At 35.9% G+C, this 6,575-nt stretch overlaps 1 long non-coding RNA gene across 1 annotated transcript; it reads left to right on the forward strand.

Moving 5' to 3' along the window:
• Positions 1 to 601: 601 nt before the first annotated feature.
• LOC139137967 (uncharacterized) lies at positions 602 to 2,706 on the forward strand. Its single transcript, XR_011553518.1, has 3 exons — positions 602 to 762; positions 1,622 to 1,754; positions 2,603 to 2,706. It is a non-coding gene; the product is annotated as an uncharacterized lncRNA (long non-coding RNA).
• The last annotated feature ends 3,869 nt before the right edge of the window (positions 2,707 to 6,575 follow it).

Genomic DNA, 6,575 nt, shown 5'->3' on the forward strand with positions numbered 1-6,575 from the left:
TACATGTTCACCCGTTTACAAAAGTTGATAAATTTATTGAAGTTTTGAATACAAAGTCCATACAGGGTAAAAGGATCGCAAGGATCTTAACTCGGTCAGTATTCCCTATCGCAGTGAACATCAAAAATATATTTATGTGTGACAAAGGCAAGGTGCTTGAATCTCAAGTAACATGTACAAATACATTGGAATTTGAACTTAATATATATGTGTGTATAAAAAGAGAGAGAGAATATATGTGTGTGTATAACAGAGAGAGAGAGAGAGAGAGAGAGAGAGAGAGAGAGAGAGAGAGAGAGAGAGAGAGGGAGGGAGGGGGGAGGGAGGGAGGGAGGGAGGGAGATTTCCAAAACAGCAGTATAGTTCAAGTGGGCGATCGATGCACTTCGGGATATTTCCCAGGATGAATATATTTTACCAAGCAAATTCAACAACATTGATGTTCAAGTTACTCATATTATCTGTCAGTTTATACTATACCTATGCTGCAATATTTGATGTAATTGTACTAACGGAAATTGGCTAAATATTGACTTTTTCAATATGCTTGGCAATTGTTAAGTCCACGTTGTATTCCACGGTTTATTGGCAGTCAGGGGAAGATACCAACCGGTAATGATGTGGAAACCCACGCTGATGCCCAGGCGTACTGCGCGGCACAATCTGTTGGGGGACATTTAGCCAGACTTACAAGCCTTGATCAACACGACTACGTAGTCGGACTTATCAGGCAGTCTGAACGAGAACTTGAAGATGAAGCAGGTACTGATACATATAATTATTCAGATGAGAATAACAAAGTCTGTCTGGTATGGACAAACAATATGCCTATTGATTTCAGTCACCATTTCACAGTAATGTTCCTGCCCTGTCGTCAATATAATTGGTATATTTTAGATTATTATAAAGGTAGTATGCGCCTCGAAAGTGAAATACTTAAACGTTTGCTCAAACTTTCATTAAGGTATCTTTCAACCATTCTTTTTTCCAAAATAAAAATAAAAATCGTGGGTCATCGTGCTAGAGAAACAAATAACTCAAGATTTACCGATATTTAAAATTCAACTCAATGGAAAAAAACAAAATTTTCGAATTTCGAAAAACTAAGCTGGTGAGAAGTTTTCTTACACCAAGAGCTTTGAAATATCTGTCCCCGAGGCGCATTCTACCTTAATAAGCAGTGCAATATACATTTTGTTGAGACTATGTCTATAGGTCATGGGAAGATCTTTAAATACATGAAAATTAAGGTTTTTAGACTGAAAGTATTTGAAACAAGGTCTAAAAAGGTAAAAACATAACTCTTCGGAGCGATCCGAACATACCATTCTTCTAAGAGTTACAATTACTAGATATGACTATGACCATGTCCTTCGATCACGTGTCCACCTGTGCAAGCAGCCCAGGAAAGGTCGACGCAAGAAAATTGCGCAAGCGCAGTCAGTAGAGTCAGTTCCCAAAATGTTTTAGTCATTAACATCCAACAGCCTTAAATAAGTGGAGCAAACGACACTGACTGAATTTCAGTACAAATTTTCTTTTCTACTGGCTTTTATTATTACAACTGTGTACCGCTCTCTTTGCATTGCCGTTGATGCAACTTGTCCTTTCACACTGTCAGATTATTGGTGGGTTGCTGGCAGCTATCAAGTAGATCAAGGTTGGAATTTCTCCGACAACTCAACTCTCTTCTTCACAGCATGGCACGCTAATGGTACAAGTGTCTTGGACGAAGCTCGCTGCCTAAGACTGTCGTAAGTATCTTGCACATGTCTTTATGTAAATATTTGAGCACACTGTATTGCTTTCCTTATATGCTATGATTAAGCAATAAAGCACACCCAGCGATGGTATATCACGAGATTTTGACCAGTTCACGACATATATGCACGAGCGATAGCGAGTGCATATATGAAGTGAAATGGTCAAAATCGAGTGGTATACCGTCGCTGGGTGTGATTTATTGCTATTATATCATAACAGTATATTGAAATTCTGGCGTTGAACGTCATAAAAGGACTTTTCCTCAAGCTGAGAGCTAGTGCGCGTGCAAGCCGTGGTATATTGCCAATATACCACGGTTCTTTTCGCGTCTCGACCAATCAGATCGCTGTATTTGCACAATCAATATACTGGTATGATATAATATGTGATATATAATGCATGCAAGCGGTCCATATGTGAATATCTATATAAATATTCAGCATGAAATATTCTGAACAACCCATATATAAAGACAACGTTTTTACATGCGTTGTTCATCATGTGCATGTCCTATATATGTGCATTTGTGTCATGACGTACGTACACACACACACACAAACGCACATACATACATACATACATACATACATACATACATACATACATACATACATACATACATACATACATACATACATACATACATACATACATACATACGTATGCATGCGTGTGTGTGTATATATATATATATATATATATATATATATATATATATATATATATATATATATGTATATATATATAATTTAATATTCAATGATACAAAAGTTCTGCATCAGATTTTACAGTTTGCACAATGTGTGAAGTTGCAATCCTATTTCTCTTCGTTTTACAGAAAACAACAGGATTATCAATGGGATGCTGCTCTGTGTTCAGAGTCTGCATACTTTGTTTGCCGATATGGTTGAAGCGTAAATGTCAAGTTCAACTAAAACTTCGGTGTTATATATATATATATATATATATATATATATATATATATATATATATATATATATATATATATATATATATATATATATATATATATATATATATATATATATATATATATATATATATATATACACTGTTTATATACTGTATATATCCTATAAATTCGGAAATCTTCACGGTGTAAAACAGCGCTCAACACCTGTATGGCAGAGCGATTTACGGTAAAAATTGATAACAAGTAGAAAACAGTATAATAATGTATGTACTGATATATATATATATATATACAACAAAATACGTAGACTATAGTAGAACCTTCAGGTCGTATTGTTCTAATGTCTTCCTTACTTCCAATCCAAAAAGAACGTATTTAAAGCAAAGTTTCGATGTGGCAAAAGACGATAATTACATGACGAAACGAGCGAGATATGAAACCATGGCATGGAAAATTAGTTTTGAACGGGGTCATATACATTTAGTCCTTGAGGATATATCGTTACCATTTTGTTTATCCATAAGCTTTCTAATTGTTTTAATGTCTCCGTGTTGGGATTAGGTGAACGACAGATGATCGTTGCTGTTAAAGTATAATCACATAAAGAATGTCCTGACATCCTGAAGTGAGTGAGGTACAACATATGGGGATCTGTCTTTGCTGTTCGTTTTGATATTGGAACGATGTCCGTTCATTCTCTTATGAAAAGGTTGTGTGGTCTGGCCAATATACTGAATATTACAGGTACGGTATGTTAGGGCGTATATTACGTCAGTAGATTTACAATTTACATGATCTTCAATGCGAAAAGATTTTGGATTGAACAAATTTCGTATTTTGTATCAGAGCGTAGCAAGCAAGTCTTGCAGTGTAGCAAGGTTTGCATCCCCAGATGACCTGTTCTGACTTTGCATGTTTAATTTTGATAAGGTGTAGAATGCTACCGATAGTGGCTGGTTTACGATACGCAATAATGGGTGGTTTTGGCATCACCTGTTTCATACGCGTTGATGAGTGGAAGATGAATTGGTTTTCAGCGCTGATTTTCTTTAGATTAGGTTGACGTGGATCGTACATAGTAAGCTAGGGTATTTGTTCAATTTAATATAAGCTTGTATATATATATATATATATATATATATATATATATATATATATATATATATATATATATATACAAAATGTATACACAAAATGTATACAATGTGCCCTCCCGGTTATCACCATAATGGCTTTATGGCAACCTCTGAACTTGGGCACAGAGAGTATATATACAGAGAGTATATATATATATATATATATATATATATATATATATATACTAGTATATATATATATATATATATATATATTAATACTTTATTTCTAGAACCAGCTCATATGACACACTAAATGTTTTAAAAAAAGACTAAAAGACTTACAAAGCGAGGATTTAAACGCAATCTCTGTACAATATTTTCCAAAAAGCACATAAGACGCACATACATAGACAACGTAGCACCAATCAGAGAATTTTCACTTTTTTCCAATCGTAGATAATACTTGGATCGCAAAGTGCGTTGCTTGCTTTCAAAAGTCATGATATTATTATTTACAAAAGTACTTGTGAAACTTAGTATGCGGTCAACCCGTAACAGGATTCTGAATTTTTTGTGAAAAGACGCCATAAGTGCGAACACTACATAATGCAATAAGCTTGAAACAGAATTATTTTGACTAAATAAGAACAGTTCCAAAATTGGCGAACATAAGAATTGGCAGTCGTAATATAAAAAGATCTCATCTGACGCTTCATGTCATCGATATCATTACCCATGCAATTCAAAATTACTCCAAGGTATGAATGGTTATCAACAAAAGACAAAATGGTGTTATTAAGGTATACATGAGCGAACTGGAAAACGCTCAGATAAAACAGATCCCCATTCGACACAAAACTCTTGATGTCTGTACCAATATGTTACGATTCTAACTATGAAAACAGATACGCCTCCATATAGGAATTTACGAAAAAATGTCCAGTCATTCACTCTATCGAACGCCTTAGTGGCGTCTAAAAAGCAAAGAAACACGGAACTATTATGACGATTGTGAAAATCAACAACTTCTTTCAAAAGGAAAACACACATATCAGTATAGAGTGACTTTCTTTAAACCCGAATTGGTGGTCAGTGGAATTGAGCAACCTGTCACATTTGTTAAGAATCAAAATTTTATACAACTTTGAAATAACTGTTGCCAATGGCGATTGGACTATAATTACTTGGGTCAGTCACGTCACCGTTTTTGTTTTTAACAAGAGGGATCAAAATTGTGTCAAACATACGGGGAGGTAAATACCCATGGATATGTGAAGCTGTAAACATGATAGAAAGAAGAATATGAAGACGCTGATGCGTGTATTTCAGATGCTCCTCCACTAGACCATCGGGTCCGGAAGCTTTGGCACTTGCTAACCTAGTAACAGAATCACTGATGGCTGTTGGAGAAATGATTATTTCTTCATCAAAAGTAATCGTAGAAAAACTATCCTGTACATATGGTTCATTACTACAATCTGAAGCAGACGATAATAACTCTGCAAAATGATCACGCCACATTTTTGCAATATCACAATGCCCACTGCAACCTCCAATAGATGAAGACAAAGATACAGACTTAGCATTTTTCTAAAATTGCTTAACATTTTTGTTTCAAAGATTGTCAGCCAGAGCATCCGCTCTCATCTGAGACTCGTCATCTCTACAAATCTTAAATGCATATTTGAACTTAGCTCGAGTCGTCCTCATAATATCAAAAATCGGACCGCGACGAGGGCTGCCACTGTCTCTCCACAAAAGGAAGGCATCGCGGGCAAAGTACAACAAAGTACTGCAAAGTACAACAAGCGAACGACAATTTGTTTTGCGCAGAAAGGATGCGCAGTAAGTAAAATGACGTCATCCATGTAATATCAAATGCAGAGGGCATCATCACATTCGCAGAGGGCATCATCACGTTCTTTTAAATGTCACGTGAGTCGTGTTTAACCAATGGCAGTGCACGCTGAATGAGTGAGGTGTAATAATAAACCATATCACCCGTTTCACCAACGTACATATGTGTTCGCACTGTTCACAGTAAATTCCGTATATTACATTCGTTGACTTGCATTTTACATGCATTACGATTCTGAAAGTGGTGTTGTCTGGTCCTAGGAAAGTGGACGTTGTTTTCATGTACTTGCAACTCGCACATCGTGTTGTTTGACATTGGTATGACCCTGGTTTCTGCTGGTTGAACAGTATTTATCTCTCTATCACAAAAATACAACGTATCTTATAGTACACTGATAGAGTCATCAACAGCAGTTGGACAGTCTATTTCTTTGAAAGTCTTCATGCTCTATTTAGGCCAAAAAAATGTTTCTGGTTTGACATTCAGCGAAAGCGGCAGCGCAGTTTTCCTTTCTCTTTCTTATTTTCCCTTTCTTTTTTTATTGCTAACAATGCCGGTTTGGCAGAACTGATGCAACGATTACTGGCTGCATAATACTTCCGTTTTCTTTTTCTTTTTTTGCATTTTTGGACATGCAAACAGGGATATCGAAGATAGCTGTACTGATAAGTATGTAACCGAAAAAAGACATGACGCGCAGGTTTTGAAATGACACGCGAAACAGTGCTTTTTTGGCCTTACCTTCTTTTTTAATATTCGAAAGTGAGTACTAAAGAAAATGTATGTAAGGGAGTATCAGACAAAACGGGCTGTCTGACAAAAATCATTTTACTTGTAGCCTATGGAGTCTCTTAGCCAAATCCCTGCAGCTCAAGGAGATCACACACTGCGTTTGATGGGGATTTCCTATTCGGTTTTCCTCTACCGCAATTGCAATTGA

Source organism: Ptychodera flava, chromosome 8 (assembly GCF_041260155.1).
Source record: "Ptychodera flava strain L36383 chromosome 8, AS_Pfla_20210202, whole genome shotgun sequence".
Classification (NCBI taxonomy): Eukaryota; Metazoa; Hemichordata; class Enteropneusta; family Ptychoderidae; genus Ptychodera; species Ptychodera flava.